This window comes from Dysidea avara, chromosome 4 (genome assembly GCF_963678975.1).
Source record: "Dysidea avara chromosome 4, odDysAvar1.4, whole genome shotgun sequence".
In the NCBI taxonomy this organism is placed as follows: domain Eukaryota; kingdom Metazoa; phylum Porifera; class Demospongiae; order Dictyoceratida; family Dysideidae; genus Dysidea; species Dysidea avara.
The window spans coordinates 4983496-5007389 of NC_089275.1; the positions used below are offsets into that span (position 1 = coordinate 4983496).

A 23894-nucleotide genomic window follows, 5' to 3' on the forward strand; every position below is an offset into this window, starting at 1 on the left:
TTACCAGCCAATTAGAGTTAAAAGAAATCAATTTATGATGCAGCAACGGTGAATGTAGAACACAGCTGAAAGATAAAGGTTCAATGTTAAACTTTTTGTTAATTCCAATTAGTTGTATATCAGCATTCATACTTGGCCGCTTCAAATATCAGCTATTTCAATTGCCAGTTACTTTCTTGGGTGCACTTTTTTTACAGCCAATGCTAGGTGTTTTGCACGGATTAAAATAGTATAAGTAGTTGGATTAAGATTGATTCTTGGCCGCTCCAGATATCAGCTCTTTAAGTTACCAGTTATTTTTACTTTCATGAAGTCTTTCCCTACAACTGAGCTGTTTTTAATTATATTGGATTACAGGTACTTGTAATTTCTTGGACGCGCCTTTTTTTACAGTGAAGGTGTTTTTGGGGTGGATATCACTCATTTTTGTTATAGTGATAGTCTCACTGGTAGAACAACAAAATTGTTAAAATGGTAACATTTTCTATGACTGATATTTGGAATAATATTATTATCTTGGAGAGTCAAACATGCGTACCTGTCATTGTGTTTGACAAAGGCATGCACATTACAGACACTGTTCACACTGTAAATTTGGAAGCATGAATTTACAGTGTAGAATAGACAGACTGTTCTATTAGAGTATAGATCTATGATTACTGTGGCATTCATTTACTATTAACAAAATTTTACAATATCTCATCTGTGGTAAATGCTTTAGATTATGCTCATACTTAGCAAGTGCCTAATTAGTTCACAATTACTACACAGCTGGCCATTGCCTGGTCTATTAGAGTATATTTATCTTTTTTTATAATATTATTTACAAAATATATCTGTGGTAAATACTTCAGGAATCTTATGCTCAAACTTAAGCATTAACTGGGTGCCTAATAAATTACTACACAGCTAGCTATGCATAATTTTGACTGAATTCATAATACAGACAATTTATTGCACAAGCACTGATGGATGGTAATACGACGCAATGCTTACCAGCAGCTATAGTGATCTTACTGCAGCTATATACACATAAGTCTCAGATTACCACAGGAAAATCTAAATGACAATACACGGTTACACGAGTTGCGTATTGCCAATATAGTACGACACAAGCCGATCAATGATACGAAATATCACACTTACGAGCATGTATCACCGTGGTAATTTCACCCATCGATGGAACGTGAACAGACCTTATTTGTATTTCTGTATTTAACTAGACCTATGTCATTTAGCAAATATGCCATTTATTAATTATAATTACTTATGTAGGGATCGACGCATCGATATCAGACACTGGACGAGGAGCCTACACTGCCTATAAAAGAAACCGAGCTCGGTAAGAAGACGTCCAGTCTGCTGGAGTGACACACGTGGATAGTCGCACGATGAATCTTGCGTGGGGGCCAGAACCAGCTGCATAAGTGAAACCTCCTAGGCAGTGCTGTTTCGTTACAAATCGGACAAGGCCATGGCCAGTGATTGATCTCTATTACTGTACTTTTACTAATTGATAAAAACTTGTGATGGTTATCACGTGATCAGTTGTCACCTTATGATGATTGAAATTGTTATTGTCAGTAGCACCGCCCTAGTCTCGAACCCAGACCCTTTCGGTCTGGGTCTTCCCTTCAATTACTTGAAGTTACTGGGTCTGATAAAAGTACATGCCTGTGTGAATTATTGAAGGTTGCCCAGCAATTCAACGATCGGCAGCAAGGTTATGTTACAAGGACTACTCTAGATTCTCAAGTGTTTCATTAATGTTAGAAAATCTAAACTTACCTACCCTAGAAAGCAGGAGGAACAGAACCATAGTACAGATGATGTATAAAATCACTAACAACCAGGTGTGTATTCTAAATGTGTCCTATTCCACAGAAATGGCTACTCCAACCAACTAGATACCAGAATTGATAGTTTTAAATTTTCCTTTTCCCCTCGACAATCAAACTGTGGAACTCAATCCTCCCTCATTTAGTCAACTCCCCCACACACGATCAGTTTTGTACCCTCTTAGATAATTATCACAATCACACCTGTGCGTTATAATCACATTGATTTCTGCACAGCACACACAAAGAATAATAATTCATCAAATAACATAGTTCTGGCAAGGTGGTTTCCTGTTTTGACCGTACTGTAATTTGTAGTCATGTTGGTGTATTTGGCAGGACTTGCCAATGGCTTTTAGCACTTACGTACTGTAAAACAATATTACTATGACATGACTGAAGTTGAACTAATTAGCACAGGCAGGTGGATATATCAGTGCTAGTATAGCACCTCCTTGGCTAAGATTTAGGGACTGGTGAGCATCTGTATTCTCTGTGCTCCACTTTGTAGTACTAAAAAATGTAAGGCTACTCCAAATGAGGCCCCTGTCCTCTGCCTGCATCAAGCTTCGGTACCTGAATTATTATTTCTAAATTATTGTGGTACACCGTACATGTATAAATGAAAACCTTGATGGAAACTTCTCAAGACTTGTTCTATTTTAAATGACAAAAAGCACAAGAAGCCTCATTCTAAGGCTCACTACCTACATTATATCCTGATCCTGGTTTGATTTTATGATTGATGTTGAGGTACTCTGCAGTCACATATTATAATAACTGGTTTGGACATCAATCTCCATACAACTTGGATGTGCAGTGAATTTGTCGAAAAAATCTTTCAAATAGGTCAGAAATGTATCACATATATGTGTTGCTATATTCATTGACACTGACTCAAGGTTTTGCTAATTACTCTAAATAAATAATTTTACATAAAGGCTGTATAGTAGACTACTGTCTATGTAGTTTTCATCTGCACAGAGACAACACCTTGAACACCATGTATGCCTGTGAAAAGTAATATCATTTACACAACCATCACAGTGTTTGCGTACCTCATCTCAGTGGAAATCTAATCAAAATATTCTATGGATACGAGAGAGTTAGTGACACACAGTACACACACACAGAGTACACACACACACACAGAGTACACACACACACACAGAGTACACACACAGAGTACACACACAGAGAGAGTACACACACGCACACAGACACATGCAGTACACACACACAACACACACACACAGTATACATGCTCAGTACACACACACACACACGCACTCACACAAACACACACAGTATACACACACAGAGTACATGCACATGCACGCACACGCACACATAATGCAATGCTAATAAGGTACACCATAGGACACTTATTTATGGTCACACTTCTATTTCTAATTCATACGCATTACAGTGGGGGCTAAAGACTCTCTCCCAATTAATAATATAGAGGGGGCTAAGCCTATCCAATTAAAATACTCTAATAGAGCTTTAGATATGCTAGTAAACTACATTTTCTAACTTTAAGAAAATCAATAATTCCAAAATCCTTGTTGGGGCAAAGCCCCTAGGGAGAGCACATGTAGCAGCACCAGCCCCAAGGCCTTTTTGACTCACACTTCATACATACCATTACAATTTCCTGTTATTGTTGCTTGGTGTATTCAATGCTATTCATATAGCATTTTTGATGATCCAGATGAGACGTTTTAAGACACCAAGCTACTTGTGCAGTACATTGGTGACCCTGAAAAGAATTACAAAATATGCAGAATTATAAATATAATTGTTACAAATTACTGAATATATTGTAAACAAAACATAATTGCTTTCGAGGAACCATCATGGTCATAATGTTTTCAGACTAGCCACTGTGACTCGCAAAGGTAACTAGTAGTAAAGAATGTTTAAACTTTGCGAATTACTGAAAATTCTACAAACCAATGAGTGCCAAGGTACTAAGTCCACTGTTTAAACATACACCAGAACGTTTATGATACAGGTGGCATTGGTTGAACTATGTAGGTTTACCATTGACACACACAGTTACTGACAGGCAAACAGGTATACTTGATTGCTGGAAGAGTGACCACTTAAAATGCATACATACGTATGGGAAATATGAGAAAATATTTTGGGACAGCCATACAAAGGTGACCAATACAAAAGGGACCATGGACAAGCGTCGTCATCATTAGCATTAAATAGTATATACATGCACTTTTATATCCCTCAGATCAGGACACCTCACTAACAAGTCCACCTTGATAATCGGGACACGTGTTCATTGTGCCCCCCCCTCCCATGTATGTGTTGAGCTGGATTCTCAAAAAGCAGAAGTGTAGTTATACCTAGGCACAATAGGCGCTGGTGCTCATGTAGTAAGTCCAGTGAAAGTGGCCATTTCAACTTCCCGGCCATAACTCATACATTCTCTTCTTTTCATATTTATCAGATAATTTCCATATTATGCCTAGCATCACATTTTGACATTTAAGCAGTTGAAGGTTGAAAGTTCCAAGGAGGGTTGTGCTAGTAAACTACTTACAGGAGCTATACTGGATAATTAAATGATGGAAAACAGACTAAAGGCTCAGTTCTACCATTGTCTGTAATGCACGAGGAAGATAGGGTTGGAGGAGTCACAGTCACTGCTATTCATTGCTAATTGAGCTCACTGAGCTGTAGTACGTATAACGTATAAAGAATCGTGTGATAATAATAATAAAGTGAAAAAAGAAGTTGATAGTTCCCACTGTTAGAAGTCAATCTGCTGCGATCGTTTAGTTTCAGCTTGTAAATTATTCATGCAGTAATTGTAATAGTGTAGCATAATAAGCTGCATCATCAGCTAGCAGTGTAGTATAGTTAGCTAGGTATATGAGTATGCACTTTTTAACAGATTTCAAGAACTAAAGAGTCCATAGTTGAGTTTCAATAGCTTGAATGTGGGGACAATCAGACCTTGTGCCTGGGCAGTTCTGAAGGCTACCGACATCAAATCAGAGATGGACTCAGTTCTGACACTTTTTTGCATTAGTGAATTTTCTGCCAACAATTGTGATCATGAGTGCATTATGACCGGATGAACACTTTTATCAGAAAATGCCCTCACACCTTCAGATCATGGTCCTAGTTGGCAGATGGATGGGTGAATCAGTGTATTAACTTCTCACTTGGGGGATTTAAAGGTGGCCGTTATACAGAGGTGGCATTTTTAAGGAATTGGTTGCTAAGACAGGTTCCACTGTACTTCATACAGACTATACAATATCACTGTATTCTCTCACCTTTATTACCTTCCCAGCATTTTTGACCAGGTGTGTAAATGAATAGGGGCTATTTAACACTGCTGGGCATTTATTTTAGATAAGTTTACTGACCCAGGTAGCAAAATTTAATTGGACTCGTGAACAGCATTTATAATTGTAATGCATGTTGACCCATAGTCATGAACATAACACACTACTCATGCACTTTCATCCAAGAGTTTACAATAGAAGCTAGGCTCGTCTTTAAAGAAAAAATAACATTAAAATAAACATACATCATCTAGATGTTTCTTGACAAAGCAGCCTAAAAAGAAACATATAAGTCCATCACACTGTACATGCACCATGACACTGACGTCCACATACAAAACTATAGACTAGGGTATTTCCGTGATACACGTGTCCATGTATGCCTCGCATGTATTAAGTATACAAGCGAGAGTTTGTAAAATTCGGAATAATGGGATAAGTGAAAATTAAATTCTAAACCTCATGCTGTCATTTTTACTCTATCACCCCATAGCAAGTAGTAGTGATAGTAGAATACCAGAACAGTACTCAGGGTAATCTTCAAATAAAATGTACACAAAACTATTTACTCTAGAACAATCTAACTATTAAAGCTTAACAACTTTCGAATACACTTCACTACACATTCACTACAAAACCACTGTATACGTTCTTTCTGCTACACTTGCTTATACCACCTGTCACATATTAAATTTATTATAGTTGGCCTCTATATAGTGATGAAGGCTAAAAACAGCATTTAGTCTTCTCCCACTATTAGCAGCCATTTTATGTTTGTGATACCGTATAGCTGGTAATTTTCGAAAGGTTTTTATTTTCGGATATTTCGAAGAGGCCCTTCTCTTCGAAAATAAATTCCCATGCCCGGTTGTTCTCCGAAAATAAATTCCCACAAGTGAAAGCAATGATCCAACTTTCGCTTGTGTATTCCTCGAGTTTTGGCTCAGTACTACAAATGATAATGGGTAAACTGTATCATCACTGTGCCAATAACCAGAAAACAGGTGATCCAGAATGGGAATTGATGCCGTCTGATTTATAATCTATACTAGCTACGATCGAGCATGCGAGCCAGTGAATTTATTCCACTCGAAACTCACTCAATCTTCTCTCCAGTGCACAGGGATGGGGGGTTATTCCATCAGTAAGTCAGTTTTTGGCAAACATTCATGATTTGTGATATGAATTTCTGTTTATTTGAAATCCATCCGGACTTCGAAATAAACACTCTTCGAAATTAAAATCCTTCGAAATTCAGATTTTGCTCCTTGTGCGAAATTTTCTGTTTCGAAAATAACCCACTATACGGTACCATTTTGTATAGACGTCATCGAGGCTGGTTGTAGTCATCTGTAGAATGTTACTGATATTTACTTACTCTGTATGATTGTCAGACATCTCATTCTTGCTGCAATAAATGTGATGTCATAGTTTAATTACATTCTACTGTTACAACTCTGTAATGCTGCTAGAGTAACCAGACCCTTCTTATTTATGCAAGCAGCTGCTTTGATGCATGCCTACATTGGGATTCTTTCTATTTTGTTACTGACTCCATGAGACTTTCTCTAGTGAGATAGCATTTTATAAAATGCCAACCTTCTTCCACTACCTGGTTGTCCGAAGGCACTTTACAAACAGTAAGAGTTATATGTCTATTCCTGTTTGTCATTGGAGGATGAACATGTAAGGCCACTCCAAACAAATTCTCTGTTTGTCGTCTTGGATTCAGGCATATTTGCTTGCGGGCGGGCGGGCGGGCAGTCCATTTCCATTATTTCATTATAGATTTTCAAGCCATTATTTGTCTGGCATATCCAAAAAGGTTGCATAAAAGCATGCTTAAGCTTGTTCCTTCCTTTGACTTAGACCGCGGTCGCAGATCTACCTACAGTGAGTGCCTGTGTGTCACCCCCTTGTATTTGTAGTGGCCTAATAGGCAGAGGCTGTATACCGTGCTGCACTTATGGTACAACCATATATATATACAAACTATGGTACAACAATACTCCACGTAGTCTCGTGCGCCCGATATAAAGGGTCAGTCGGGCGCACGAGACTATACTCCAAAGCACATACCAACACCGATCACCTCCAGTTTAATATACTGAACAACCTTTTCCATTCTTTTAAATCTGTGCCACCGGCTAATTTTTACCTCCTTGTCCCTAGAGGGATAGCAGTAACTCTCATCTGATTGATGGGGTTTAATAGGAATATTTATTCGCACGTGACAGGTTAGTTGTAATCATGGCGAGAGTCACGGCGAGAGTCACAGCGGATGCCGTGGCAACGTATTCAGATGATTTGAGAAATTCTATGGCCATTGTAAGACACAGCGAGAAATATTATGATCATCACTCCAATCAATGGCTGATTGCAGGTATGTTCTAGTACCATATATGGATATTTATAATGATAATTATAAAAATAAGAGAGAAAACGTCTTGTTTTATTAAGACAACATACATACATTTTTTGTATCCGTGGCATTCTTGTGGAACACTATTCCTGAGGACATTTTGGCACGAAGTCAGGTTAAACATTTCAGATCTAGTTTATTTTAATGTGATTGTTTAATTCTGTACTTGTATTGTGTATGTTGTTCTGTTTTTGTAATTGTATTTTTGTAACTGTAAGGGTATCACCTTGTACAGGCACATGCCTTTTGTGTATCCCTTTATACAGTTTGATAATAATAATAATAAATGATACATACATACATACAGGGAAGGAAAAGGGGCCTAGACTCAGGGCTACACAGCTAGCTGAAACACAGGTAGCTGGATCCCTGGCAACACAAAAAAAACCATACATTGTTTGAGTGTGTAAGGAAGAATGGTTGTTGTTACTGTAAAGCTTTACAGTGACCAGCACTGAAGGCCATGTTCTGTCAAATCGTAACATGGTCAGATGAACTCTTATCAGTACACCAGCTGCTGTATAGACCCTTTTCAGGTGAGCTGCTGCCATAGCAACATCTGCCATCTTGGAGTACAACCCGTTTTGCAACCCTGGTAGCGTTGCTTTCTATAAGAGTAAAACAATACCCAGGAAGTAGAGCTTCTTCTGCATTTCACAGCAAAGGTTAACCTGGTTAAACGTACGCTTTCCCCCACGCTACCAGGGTTTCAAAATGGGTTTTACTCCAAAATGGCGGATGTTGCTATGGCAGCAGCTTACCTGAAAAGGGTCTATAGAATATATAGTTAGTTTATACCTACACCGTAATGTTTGTGCAAATGTTTCCAGGGCAAAATCTTGCCATATGTGCTGCAGCCATAGTGTAGAGTTTTTCGGAGTTGGCTCTTATAAATCTAATTGATAAGTGTCGTGACAGAGAAAAAGTGGTTTGCTGTCAGTTACATAAAAATCATACATGCTGTATTATCCGAGCATATATTTGTGACTTCATGTGCGAAAACCAGTCTTATCCCCCAAAATACAAATGCTGGTTTAAGTATTCAAAGTATTGTAGCTTACCAATGGCTGTAGCTATGTGAATAAGAATTTCACACACTTTCCACTAACTCCTTACCTTTAATTGTGTATTTATAAACATTGAACCCAGTGTTTGCATGTGTATGTGTGCTGTGTGTGTGTTTGTGCATTGCTTTCCTTGAAAATGAATCGTAATTATGTCTTCTTTAGATCAATGGAGAGAGTGACAAGAAGAGACATTACTAGGTGTTAAGATAAGAGGGAGGGCTGGTGTGTCTGGGTAAGGAAGGATTGTTGCCTAATTGCCTAAACAGGTGTGTGTGCGTGCGTGCGTTTGTTTGTGTGTGTGTGTTAGAGCTGAGCGATACTGCCATTTTAGTATCACGATCGATACTAAAGCCACTATTCACGATACTGAATAGTTCACGATACTTACAAATATGTCAATCATAGCTGGTGCTACATAGTGTATTCCTCAATATTCATGCAGGAAGTCTTTAAAAGTAGCATCAAACTAGCCACTGTCATCCTTGTTTACAGTAACAGTTATTGTGACACATGCTTTGAAGTTATGTTATGGTGTTCACACCTCTCTGCAGGGGTAACCAGGTTATGACTTACAAGGACTCTTGAGCCTAATACAGCATAGCAAATGGATTTTAATGACAATAATGTACAGACATGGTATCACGTTAATAACAAAATATCGCGATATCGATACTTTCAAAATATCGCGATATATCGCTAAAACGGTAGTATCGCTCAGCCCTAGTGTGTGTGTGTGTGTGTGTGTGTGTGTGTGTGTGTGTGTGTGTGTGTGTGTGTGTGTGTGTGTGTGTGCCTGCGTGCATGCGGACAGTGCAAGAAAATGTCAACTGTCCAGCATGTAACATAGTGGGTAAAAGTCCAGATAGGACTTCGGGTGCCCACACCTTTACCTGTGAGACATGGTACAGCTTCCTGTGGGTTACTAATCCTACCACAGAAGGAATTGCCTACGCTAAATCATAGCACCTGAGTAGCACAGAGGTGTCACAGTGCTGGCACACTGGGCAGGCAAGGTAGACTAAGGCTTTTCTTGACTATGTGTGTGTGTGTGTGTGTGTGTGTGCGTGTGTGTGTGCGTGGGTGTTCATGCATATAGTGTGTGGAGAGAGAGGTAGTTTGTTGGTTTTAGACTTGAACTTTAATTTTAATCATTTTTGATTGTAGAAAGCTAACTGTTTTCCAGAAACCAGTGAAACCCCTAAATCTACAAAAGTTCCAACCCTATAATGTTTATGAGGTATTGCAAATAGTGTGAGACTGCCTAGGGGGAGGGTGCGGGCAGGACACTTTGCCCTAATTCATGATCTCATTGGTCAGACCACATACCTCATTGTAGGTAACTGATGTTATTGTTCTTGATAAGAAAAATTATGTCAATGAAACCCTATAGCTTTCATTGTGTCACTCCCTGATGGTAATTGCATCATGTGAGCTGGGTCATGTGATCTTAACAAGTACTTGAGTACCGATTTTACTACGTAAGTAACAAAATCCTTAACGAGTAATTACAGTATTTTTCAGCCGTAATTATATAATTGGGAAATAAACAGATACATGGTTTATACCATGATTAAAAAAACCACATGTCAGCTGAAGCTAATCATCAAGTTTAAAATTAATATACAATATTTAACCGTACTATGTGAAGGTGGCTACTATGAGATGGTATCCTAAGGTCATGAAATAGATCTTAGGTATGTTTGGGACCAATTTTACATAACTTACTTCAGTACAGTTTGTGTAATAACATTACCTTTGTATTTAGGAACTACGAGTCAATGCTACAGGTGTAGTAACCCACACCGTTTTCACAATGAAGATTTGTTTCACCCACAATTATTGGCACTTACTTCCCTAGTTTAGACCAGGTACCCAGATGTTACACGCACGCACGCACCCATATGCACACACACACACACACGCACACACACACACACACGCACACACACACACGCACACTACACACATATAGAGATACTTACATACTACACACATGCACATGGACACACGTGAACATGAACATGCAAGCACACGGACACGCATGCACTTAGAGTCATGTAATTATGTGTGTTGCATATTTGCAGGAGGAAAAGGAGCCACTAAAAACTACCAGCTGATTGTGGATTCTGCTATCAATATAGCCTCTTTTCTTGTATATTAGTTGAGGCTATAGGTTGAACCCATTTGTTGTGTTTGACTGTGTTGTTTATACAGTTTTTTATGAAGGTTAATGATTGTACATTATCAGCACTCAGTACCTTAAATTAGGTCACTTGAACTAAAAATAAGAAGTACTTAATATTGCACCATAATATGACCGGGCCTGTGAAAATAGGGCATCTTGGCACATACATTTTGCTTGTTTTATCAAAATTAAAGATTCATGACTTTTGATGTCATTATGCTATGGCCGCACAGCAACTTAAGCATTAGTTGGCAACAATAATTTTTTATTCAAATACCAAAGATGTAATGTTTTATATGATGGGGTATCTCGTGCCAACATGCCATGTTTTTGCAAGCCCTAGCTGTAGTTGCTAACAGCAACACTGCTATCATAATGTAACTTAGCCTATTGTTGAACTCAAAATGACTTTTCAGCCTAAAATTATCAATATTTCATTTTACTGTACTTGGTCAAGAAACTAAAAATGAATGTAGAAGTGGCACAGGAATAATGTTTTAAAGTTGTACCTTGCTCCTAGAAGGAAATTTCTATAGATGATGATCTCATGGTCAGACCCCACCTGCTGCATTAGGCAGGGTTTCTGACCAAACGGTTGCTCCGATTTAGCTACAACACAATGAGGCTAAACCAATGAAAGTGGGTGTGGACACATGGAGGAAGACATCTTAATGATATTATATTGATCAAGAAAACGGAGGGGCCTAGGGGTGCCATGCAGTGACAGCCACAGAGTGGTCAGTACAGGAAAGGCTTAAATCACGTGCACATAATCAATTGCAAGTATAGCATAGAAAGAAAAAAGTTCAGATCATGAGATACAATTCTGGGAAGGCTGTAGAGTTAAAAGTTTTATATGAGCAGGACACATCAATACAAGCAGCCTGCCGGCAGCTGAAACAATGGAAGTCAAGAGCCATACTGATCTTCCTACAAACTATTGCAGCCAATAGATGTTGCTGGGCATTACTGTTAGTGGATTAAATCATTACCAAGTGACATCTATTAAGAATGGTAGAAGAGGGATAGTGCTAGGAGGGCAAAAATTAATAATCTGGAAGGTCAGCGTAAAGTGTATGTATAAAACATTCAGGTAAATGGAATCCATGAACAAATTAAAAACCGGCAAGACTGTATGTCACCCTAATTTGGTGCAACAAAACATCCAGTCAAGATAATGGTTCATTGTGGGTTGGGGAGAGCACATTTAGGGGTAGAAGGTCCAATAATGTAGCACTAAAATAAGTCACCACAAAACAGTGGGTGGGGGTCTGGTAGGACATGTACACTGTAAAGATTAAAATTCTCACACCCTCATAGGTACTAGGATCTCAATTATACTTTACCAGAAACCATTGTGACATTTTTGTTTGTTTAGCTATATTATTATTACTCATGCATTATGACCACTGTACTGTCGGGAATCCGAATCAACAAAAACCTGAATGCATTATTCTGTTATAGAATTTTCTCTAGCTTGCATGTAGCTACACAATAAATATATTTCACAAACCTCAGCACAGATGATTGGGCAGATTGAATGGATGACATTGTAAGCCTCTCCACAGCAATATGAAAGTGAAGAACAGATATAACAAAGTTTTTAAGGATCCACACTTTGTATTCCCCTCTAATAGAGCAGTTGTCAATACGCTGGAGATACAATAAGATTTGCTGTTTGATGTTGTCAGAGGCCAGTTTACAAGTAGCAATGGGAGAAATACCAATTGTCTTGCCTAGAAATTTCGTACAGTTAATACTACAGATATTGATAGTATTACCATTAGACATTGAGAACTCTGTAGTGGGCACAACACGATGGCCATTAAAATGAAGGGATATGCATTTGGGAGGTTGAAACTCAAAGCAGATATCAGCAGCTTTCAGCACTAATGAAGTAAGAGCTTGTTGATGTGTTTGTCCTCAGTCTATAATTCTGTGAGTCTATAGCTAATTCTAAAGAAGAGGTGCATGTTGGTGACAGGGCCTGTGAAAACAGGGTATGTGGGCACAAACCACACCCTGTCATGCTACAGGTTATATCATCTCAGTAGAGTATTCATTAGATGCCTGAAGATTGCATTGCCATTGCACAAGTTACGTATGAGTGGCCTATAGTCACAAAATGAACTATTACATAGCCGTTGCAGCTTTCGTACATATGGGATTATTAACACTAAACTGAACTGAAAACATTAAGCTGTAATAAATAATACTTTGCATCATGGTATGGCAAGAAGGAGAAGTCGGTTAACTAGTAGTCTAGTTCATACTTCTGTTCTAATCAGCTTGAGAAAAAAAAAACTGAAAAAGCAAAAAGAGCGTGCAGGAGTAACCCTCCACTGCTTCAAAGACCTTCAATAATGAGAGGAATTATAGTGAAGCTTAACCACTAGTTCATTGTCTTGTGTACTTTTTGAGGAGTTGGGGGGGGAGACTGGCCCGTTCCTAGCCTGGGTTCGAGCCCTGCCAGCACCACACTGACTGATTTCACAGCCAGCTTACCTCGACACTAGACACTAGCGACACGCTCGGAAAGCAAGCAAATTTAAGAGCTATTTAAACGCAAAGTTGGTAGCTGCAGGGTGAAAAAAAATTCAACTAAAATAGCCACAGCTGGGAATCGAACTCGGTCTGTGATCTGACCTCCCGTGATAAACACAACGGCTAACGTTTGCACCACGACGAAGTCACATCATAAGGATTTATTTCTATGGTATATACATATTGTATGCAGTAAGCTAGCTAGTGAGTCAAGCCAGTTTACAATTAGCTAAAGCCTTGTGACTCAGTGAGGGAAAGCTACTAGTAAATCTGCTGAGCTGGGAGGACTGAGTCAAGCCAGCTTACCTTCAGTCAGGGCTGCCCAGAGAAATTAAGGGGCCCAGGGCAAAGAGTTAAAGTGGGACCCTTGACCCAAGTTGTAAGGTGAAGACCAAAAAAAAAAAAAAAAAAAAAAAAAAGGTCACAACCTGCTGGCAATGACAATAACTACCCATCACCAACCATATCTCCTTATCTATAAGCTTGCTACACTGCTCCTCTGAAGAATAATGTGACTGCTCTATTAGAGTATTTAGATCTGACTGCTCTATTAGAGTATATCGATCTTTTAAACAGGTATTCAGGGGGCCCTTCATGTGGCCTCCTGGGGCCCCTTTCAGGCTGGGGCCCGGGGCAAAATGCCCCAGTTGCCCCCCCCCCCCCCCCCCCCCCCTGTGGGCGGCCCTGCCTTCAGTTAAACAGCCTTGTCTGTTTAACTGAGCGGTAGCTAGCTAATTGCCGGCCTTCCATGCAAACTGATTTAATGTCATTTGTCATTACTGCTATTATTGTGTACACACACGTAGAGAGAGAGTACTTACAAAAGTACATACTTGCATTCTCTTCTTATCCAATTTAGCTTGATGGTAGCATTGGGCTAAACGGGAGGAGGCATAAGAAAGTAGCCAAAAAGTTAATTACCTATTTTTAGATCAAAAGGGCCATCTTCTTATCTTGGCCCCCGAAGCTCTCAGCGCTCAAGCTGGGTAGAAATTAAAGCAGGGAGGAGGGTGGGGCTGTCAACCTTAAAGGCAAACAGAATCACAAAAGGCTCCTTTATGTATGCCATGCATGCATGATCTGATCAAGGTCATCCATCTTATATAAGAGGACATGATGCACACTTTGCTAGCTATGTTTATGAAGAGAAGGCAATGCAGTTACCATAGAAACTGACCAGACTATATATGATTGCCAATGAGGTAACTGGCTTCTCAAGTAGTGTATATGTAAGCTTTATAATTGCCAATTGTTTTCATCAATAAAATGTATAGATATAAATTTTAAGTGGAAGCTGTAAAGAAAGCAAATGGTTACCATGGTAACTGAGCAGACCACGCTTGCCAATGAACCCATGCAGGTGGAAATTAATGTTCTCTATAAGTGCATGGTAATAATATTATTTTTGAGATCAGTGGTGGTAACTCATAGCAACATCAGCAATGTACATTAGAGAGATAATTGTGGCACAAAAACATGCTGCTGTACACAGGTGGATTACATATGACGTACTGTCACAACACTTAATTATATAATTCAAGCTTATGCAAGTACCAATCATAGCTTCAAGTTATACATCAGATTTGCGTGACATCACTGACATCATAAAAGTAAGAATAAATATAAAAGCATGAACAGCACTTAACACACTCAAATAATTTGATTAACCATTCGTCAATCATAATAGTTTTTTTCACATCACAACGTCCAGGCTACATAGCGAACTCTTCATGTATCTGAATATGCTACAAGTAAGAGAAATAGAAAATTGCTCTACAATTGGAAAGAACTCACCATGACCAAACTTAATGAATGACATCACAGCCTTTGCAGAACGCGTACAATGTCATCATCATCTCCATATTATCCATAAACCTGCCGCTCAGAAGACTGTTTCATACTGTATGTACCAGTAACAATGTGATCGGCCTCACAGAAAGTCAACCCACAATCCAAGTTGGCAAGGATGCAGAGTGAATAACCTGGAGAATCCAGCAGCCACAATCAGACACATATGACTTCCAGGGTAGGTCATGAGCCCAATCTGAAAGACACAACACGCCATTACAAACTTATAAACAATACAGATTAATTGAACCTCTAGCTTTCTACTTGGAATATAGGATCATACTAAACCTAAACTAAATACACAATAATGTGTGCTCCAAGTCATACAATAATTAGTCCTGTTACCAATCTTCTACATGCCTGTCAATATATCAATAGCAAATAACAATGTTGATACACTGACTAGGATCATTCCTGTGGCAGGGTGGTCAGAAAGAACTGCTGCAGAATAACAGTAGCATGGTGGAAGGCATGCTGCATACATGCTATATTGATTTGTGGGCTTCGGTAGTCTATCATGTAACACTTTCACATCTCAGAACAAGAACTACCCAGACTATATTTCACATACAGGTGTACATAAGTAGCCCCAGCTATAACTAGGCAGTGATTATATAGACACTAAGTCCAAAATTGGTTATATTGTGGGGATCGATTAATATAGGGCAATAACAACCACCTTGTTAGTACGACAACATGTAGTGAAATGTCCAACAATGAAGGGACCAATTTCAATGAGGTGACACACATCTTAGCATTGTTACTATCACAACATGTAGTTTCATTAAAGTTTCATAGTACTACACACTTCCTCACATTAGTGATTAAATCTTTCATTACTTCAGCCACCATAGACCTACCCATTGGTGAGTCATCATTAACAAGACGACTGGCCACTGGGATGATAAAGTATGTTGCCATTTTGCAGTGAGTTGTCTGGTGAAAGCAAATATGAGCTTAGTAAACAGACCACAATTTTTTACCTTTGGGAGTTTAGCAAATATTACAGACGTTTCCAATGCCGGCTCTCTGCCACCCTGCACCTCAAAGCTAGTCACAAAATATAAGTATGTAAATATAAAGAAGTATTTTACGTACCTATATGAACAAATCAAAGTAAGACTAAAGCTTCTTCAGTTTATAGTCTGGGAGAAACTGTAGCACAGCATAGGTAGCACACAGCATGTCACTTAGGTAACAGTGATGATGACCAACCTTCCTGAAAAAAAATTAACCACTCAAATTCATATGCAATGAATAAAGTGGCGCAGTTATCAATTAAACCAGACTGTTCCAAGAAAGCCCAACACAACACAGGTTACATTGCACATTAACATGTACTATGGAGACACACCCTTAGTAGTGGAAAGGCTGTTGTTTGGTGTTGATAGTCGTATACGTCTTCTTCAATGGACATGAACAATAGCTAAGAAGATGCGACATAAAACACTTCTTTCACACTCATGCACACACCTTAAGCTGTGCTTCACTTATCTGCTGACTGATGCAGTCCTTTACAAGTACTGCACCTACGTCAGCATAACACATACTACACTACTTACAGAAACACAATGGTGCAAACCTTGAACGCTGATGTTAATAGCTTTTGGTTTGAACCACTGGCAGAAGAATCCCCAGCTCTAGCATAGTTTCTCAGCACATCAACAATACACTTGCAGTTGTGTTTGAAGATTTGTTAACAGCTCAACATAAATATCCATCATTTTAAGATACTCATTGTCTTTGCTATCAACTTTTCCTCTTTTCAGCGAAGTCCATAAGATCTAATGAATATAAACAAGAGTTTTTAATATTTGTGAATTCTTGATACAAGGAACTTCAAACTTGTCTACCGATCAATCAATCACGAACACACACGGTTAACATTACAGAGTAACACGGCTAACATTTTGTAATTCTTAATACTCTAGCTGGCACGTGCTTCAGGAAGTTTTGATGATGTAATTTCTCCTTCTCTTCTGCCGCCACATCACACCAAACCAACACCTATACCACCATTGTTACGCTAGCAACAATTATTTTACTGGATATTGTTACCTCGCTAATGGTGACATCTAAATTTCCAGCAGTCAATTGATCCTTAACTCTATTCAATAACACATGGATACTGTAACTAAGCACCTGCACCTGGTCCAAGAAAAAACTCTCAAGAAACCCTAAAATGTAGTCATACCTTGTATCCTTTTGTTAGCACCTCCTTCATCTCTTTTAATATGAAGTGGACATATTTGGGACCAAAAGTGATACCATCTTTATAAGTGTATTTCTGGCCAGTCACCTCTCAAACATCTCATTTGGTAGCTCCTTACTGTGTGACAAAACCTTCAGTAGTAAGCTAAACAGCATAGAGACAGTAAGGATGGGCAATATCATTAACACAACTACTCACCCAGAAAGGTTAGAATTAAGCATGTCCTCCGGTAGTTATAGTAATAGTTGAGTTATGGCTAGAGTGATATGTACTTGAAGTGTGTCTTTGTCATGTTTGTGGGGACTGAGTCCGTAACCACTTTGATTCGACTGTGGATCCATTACATGATGGTAACTACTGTATGACCTTTATATTATCATACCCGCTTTGTCAGACATGACAGCAACTCTGGTAAAATAGCTTTGATAACAGTGGTGTGAATTATAAGTGACTTGGCCTTTTCTAAATCAGAAATGATGATGTCTATGTCGTATTTCTTGTAAAACTTCTCACCTTCCTCTTGTGTTTTCAAGTCTTCTTCTGCCACATCCATCTTGGCCAACTCTGGTACACCTTCACCTCCATTGTCAGTGACTAGCTTCTGCTTGTGATTTCAAATCAAAGTGAAATCCACTAAGAATTCCAACTGCTGCCCTACAAATAAATCATTACACTATGGATGGATAGATACAGTATAAACAGTATTCGTACTTGATCAAGTTCTTTTCAATGTGTTTCCTCTTTGGGATTAGCTGTAGGTAGCTCTTCAGTAGAAAATAGCATTTGGTTCATTTCAGGTGTGCAGCAATAGCAGTGAAGACATTGATAGCCCCTAATATCAGTTTCTGTTCTCTCTCCATGGAGGCAAAGATGACATAAGAGATCCTATCGGCAACAAGAAGTTCAGTATAGTGGACTGACTGAACGTCCCAGAAAAGCACAGTCTGGCAAGTGGTGGAGAGCTTGTGTTCAATGATGAAGCTATAGAGAAGACACCACAACTAAAAGCAAAAGAAATGCCATCCCTTATTACCTGATGTTCCTGCTTTGGGTCCACATTCAATAGTTGGTGCATGTCAGCAAATTTAAATGATATATGGATAAGTTTTTACCAAGAGTGCCAATATGGCTATAAACTCATGATGAGTTGACTGCAACAGAAACATGTAACATTACTAGCATGATACACTGCATGGCACCTACCTCAGAATTGGAGCAAAGGCCCTGCCTAGCATTGTCCAACAATGTACCAAGAACAAGCAACTTGTCCTTATCTACAAGATCAATGAAGCACTTGTACTCCATGATACAATACTCACCTGTGTCAGGATCAGTGGCTGAATTTAGTTTGACAACTCAGCGTTCGAGCGTAAATCGGATGGCTGCAGGTTTGAGGCCACCTAGGTCCAGTCATGGATTTTTTCTCCTTTCTCCAACTTTTCAAACACACCTTAAGTAGCTAAAGTCTTTGAGCAGGCAGGTGTCCTACAGACCTTCAGCACTTGTGCTGTAAAGCATTATTAAATAAATTAAATAAACTGTTTATGTACCAATGCTAGCAACTAGAAATGGTAAACAACTAAAGTGGAGGTGTCACAATGATGCAAAGTATCTAAGGTGGAGTTGTGGTTTCAATTATGTCTTTGTTATGGCTGACTTTGAAGTGGTTGATAGTTTTAAGCTGGTGACAAAGCCATTAAAAAAATTGTTGCATAGCTGAAAATTGCTAACTTAAAGCAACAGTGTAATTCAAAGTAAGCACTAGTGAATGCCTTCCGTCTGACATCATGTTTTTGAAAAGTTTTAAAAGTATTCTACATACACACAGGTCTGAAAAAAAGATTACAAAATGACACAAAACTCACTTAAACTTAATGCACACAATAAAACTAATGTACCTATCAATGTCACGCCCCACCTACCCCAAGTTGGGCAGCGGGTGGGGATTTGTCACCCAACCTCGTCCCCAGGATAGGGGCATTTGCAACACAAATAGCCATTGGCCATGTTGTTATGCACTTATCAAAGTTTTGCCCCACCTACCCCCATGCAGGCAAGGAGGGGACACAGGAGGGGATTTGACAAAGTTCTAAGTCTAATCTCCCCACCCTGGGGCAAATTTGGAGGTCTAATCCCCCTCCTATGTGGCCACCATCCATCAGATTTCTCAATCTTTTATTACAAGTATAGATCAAAGCCCCCACCCCTGGGGCTGAAATTTTTGTCCAATTCCCTTGTTATGCCTCTCATTTGCCCGCATGGGGGTAGGTGGGGCAAAACTTTGATAGGTGCATTAGTGATTCCTGGGATAAATAATACGAATTAGTAGGGGATTTGTAATTCGAAGTTGTCCCCAGGGGTGGGGAATTTGTCATCTAACATTTGCAAATCCCCACCTCTGCCCTACCTGGGGTATAGGTGGGTTGATAGGTGCATAAGATTTCTGCCTATAGGAAAACTCCACAGTGAGTTTCATCTTCCTAGAAGGCCGTATGGCTGAGTAAACCATTGCCATCCATCGATCTGAGCCAATTCGCACCCTGTACCACATTATTTAACGTGAACCTCGCTATACTCACTACAACGTACCTTGGACTACTAGCTTCAATCGTTCTGAAGAACTTGATTGAACCAGGTAATCTGGTCACATCTATGATCCCATCATCATCTGATCAAATATTCGGATTTATGTGCCTGGGTCGCGAATTTGAATAGAATATCGCGCACTTATTAGAATTGCTACCTCACGTGATTAAGACGGATCGCCACGTTGCTGGTTCAGAGGAGGTCGGAAGTGTAATAAGCGCTACGAAAAAGTATTCGTGTTAATTGCATTTTTGAGATTGTACAGCATGAAGAAGGGCAGCAACATTGAATGTTGGCCGTTAGACTATCATTTCTAACCTTCTTTGTGGTGGCCAGTTGTTGCTATCGTTCGTCTGGAGTCTTTCTTCATCTTTCTAGTCTCCTGAGATCTCGACTAGGGCGCACGCCACTAGTGTATTAGTGAAGTAGGCTGCATAGGATGACTTCTTGGGGGGGGGGGGGGGGGATTTATACTGTTTTCTCGACTGGGACTCCTCTCTTCATCTTTCTAGCTCATCAACAAAGACATTTACAGCATCCGGGGCATGGCGCGAGATCTCGTGTGATTTATACGTAGCCCAAGTTTAAAAAACTAACTTATTCAGTGGGGCTTAACGGGGCTTTTTGTGCCAATGCCATGTACTCGTCATATTTCATCAATCGGGAGGTATTTCAGTACCAAAAAACGTCCAGTACGCTTTTCAATACAAAGCCATTGGGCTCACGTGCACGCTTCCGACCTCCTCTGTTGCTGGTTGAAAGCAGTAAGCCTTGGTGGGTTCTAGTCAGAACAATGGCAATATGGCTGTGTGAAATCTTTGATGCTGTATAAGTTTAATACAGCTTTGTTTAATATTTTTGTCTGCTTTTCTTTAGAAGATAACACTAAGGCAGGACTTGTGTGTACATCATTATTAAAGTAGGTGGACTGTATTTGTTAATGTACTTATATACATTTGTTTTTGGAATAGAAATCTGAGACAATGCTAGAGAACTTGGAGGGGACTGCTGTCAACACCAGTAGTTTGGATGACAAGAAAACTGTGCTGATACAGTGCACATCTTCAGATGTAAATAAACTCTTGTTAGTATATGTTTATTTACTGTTGTTTACAGAAGATAAGACTGAGATGTCAAGACGACTTTCAGCAACAAGGGTACTTTAGACAGCAGCATGGCTGAGGGAAGTTGGAGACAAACTAGAGAAGTTGGAGAAAAGGCTGCTATCAACTTAGACAACAAGACAACTGTGCTGGTACAGTGGGAATCTTCAAATAATGTAAGTATGTAGACTATATTTGGTTTGTGTGTTTATTTACTATTGTTTACAGAAGACAAGACTGAGACATCAAGACTATTGTGGACAACACCAGTAGTTTACAATGAGATGTATCTTCAAATAATGTAAGTAGACTATATTTGTTTGTGTGTTTATTTACTATTGTTTACAGAAGAGAAGAGTTAAATTTCAAGACTGCCGTCGACAATACAACGAAACACTTCTTCAAATAATGTAAGTAGACTATGTTTGTTTGTGTGTTTATATTTGCCGTTGTTTACAGGAGATAAGACTGAGATATCAAGACTACTGTCAGCAAGGGTACTTAAGACTGCAAGATGGCTGAGAGAAGTCAGAGACAGACTAGAGAAGTTGGAGAGAAGGATGCTGTCGACTTAGACAACAAGGCAACTGTGCTGATACAGTGGAAATCTTCAAATAATGTAAGTAGACTATATTTGTGACCAGATTTTACAGAAGATGTAAAAAGGCAAAATCAAACTAACACCACCAGTGGATAGCTACACTATCGTACTACAAGTTTTGACCCTCAGCACTACTCAAATTACATGAGGCTGGTTTTAATAGACGTCTTTTCTGGGTGGTGTGGAGTGGTCAAATGGCGGTTTCAGGCTTGTGAAGGACCTGGCTTGGCAAGAGTCAGTGGTTTACTGGTGGACAGCCTTATAATGTTGGCCAGACGTGTTCTCTGTTGATTTTGCTACATATCAGCCACTAAGGAGCCAGCACAGCCCTGTAATCTCGTGTCTGGACTCCAATCGTGGTCTGCCTCCATTTTGAGGTCTATCTCTTGCCCTCCCCGCCACCCCCCAGCCTCCACCCCTTTGTGAGTACCCGTGATACTACTTCGCTCGTCCAACTGCTCAGATTTTCTATCTTATTTGACAGGAAACTGTACAAGCAGCTACAAGTGCTGGAAGTGGCTTGAAAGGTAACAGATTGATGCATCTTTTGTGTAACTTTCATACGCGTGCTTGCTATCCTTGGAGAGTTATGCTGGCTTCAATTCTTTAAAACCGTTTATCTCGGAACTTCTAATGTGCGATTTGGATCGTTTTTCCAAAATCCAGTCACATTTGGTTTGTGTGTTTATTTACTATTGTTTACAGAAGATGAGACTGAGACATCAAGACTATTGTGGACAACACCAGTGGTTTATGACGAGATGCATCGTCAAATAATGTAAGTAGACTATATTTGTTTGTGTGTTTATTTGCTATTGTTTACAGGAGATAAGGCTGAGATATGAAGAATCCTGTCAGCAACAAGGGTACTTTAGACAGCAAGACGGCTGAGAGAAATTGGAGAAAAGGCGGCTGTCAACTTAGACAACAAGACAACTGTGCTGGTGCAGTGGAAATCTTCAAATAATGTAAGTAGACTATATTTGGTTTGTGTGTTTATTTACTATTGTTTACAGAAGAGAAGACTTAAAATTTCAAGACTGCCGTGGACAACACCAGTAGTTTATACGACGAAACACTTCTTCAAATAATGTAAGTAGACTATAATATTTGTTTGTGTGTTTATTTACTATTGTTTACAGAAGACAAGACTGAGACATCAAGACTATTGTGGACAACACCAGTGGTTTATGATGAGATGCATCGTCAAATAATGTAAGTAGACTATATTTGTTTGTGTATTTATTTACTATTGTTTACAGGAGATAAGACTGAGATATCAAGACTACTGTCAGCGACAAGGGTACTTTAGACAGCAAGACGGCTGAGAGAAGTTGGAGAAAAGGCGGCTGTCAACTTAGACAACAAAACAACTGTGCTTATACAGTGGAAATCTTCAAATATTGTAAGTAAATAGACTATATTTGGTTTGTGTGTTTATTTACTATTGTTTACAGAAGAGAAGACTAAGATGTCAAGACTACCATGGACAACACCAGTAGTTAATATGATGAGATACTTCTTCAAATAATGTAAGTAGACTATATTTGTTTGTGTGTTTATTTATTATTTGTTTACAGAAGACAAGACTGAGACATCAAGACTATTGTGGACAACACCAGTAGTTTACGACGAGATGCATCTTCAAATAATGTAAGTAAACTATATTTGTTTGTGTGTTTATTTACTATTTGTTTACAGAAGGGAAAACTAAGACGTCAAGACTACTGTGGACAACACCAGTAGTTTATGCGAAGAGACACTTCTTCAAATATTGTAAGTAGACTAATATTTGTTTGTGTGTTTATTTACTATTGTTTACAGGAGATAAGACTGAGGTATCAAGACTACTGTTAACAACAAGGGTAGTTTAGACGGCAAGACGGCAGAGGAAAGTTGGAGACAGACTAGAGAAGTTGGAGAGAAGGCTGCTATCAACTTAGACAACAAGACAACTGTGCTGGTACAGTGAAAATCTTCAAATAATGTAAGTGTATAGACTATATTTGGTTTGTGTGTTTATTTACTATTGTTTACAGAAGAGAAGACTAAGATGTCAAGACTACTGTGGACAACACCAGTAGTTTATACGACGAGACACTTCTTCAAATAATGTAAGTAGATTATAATATTTGTTTGTGTGTTTATTTACTATTGGTTATAGGAGGTAA

The 23894-nt window shown here is 39.1% G+C and overlaps 2 long non-coding RNA genes across 3 annotated transcripts; one reads left to right on the top strand and one right to left on the bottom strand.

The window, feature by feature from the left end:
• The first annotated feature begins 1523 nt into the window (after positions 1-1523).
• On the top strand, positions 1524-10894 carry LOC136252277 (uncharacterized). Of its 2 annotated transcripts, none has more exons than XR_010699441.1 (4): positions 1524-1853; positions 8807-8910; positions 10410-10512; positions 10729-10894. It is a non-coding gene; the product is annotated as an uncharacterized lncRNA (long non-coding RNA). The 2 variants fall into 2 exon arrangements; XR_010699442.1 differs by lacking the exon at positions 1524-1853 and adding an exon at positions 7387-7538.
• LOC136252278 (uncharacterized) lies at positions 2663-7384 on the bottom strand. The gene is made up of 4 exons (XR_010699443.1): positions 7235-7384; positions 3484-3600; positions 2897-2927; positions 2663-2849 (listed from the first exon to the last, which is right to left on the bottom strand). It is a non-coding gene; the product is annotated as an uncharacterized lncRNA (long non-coding RNA).
• Positions 10895-23894: the final 13000 nt, after the last annotated feature.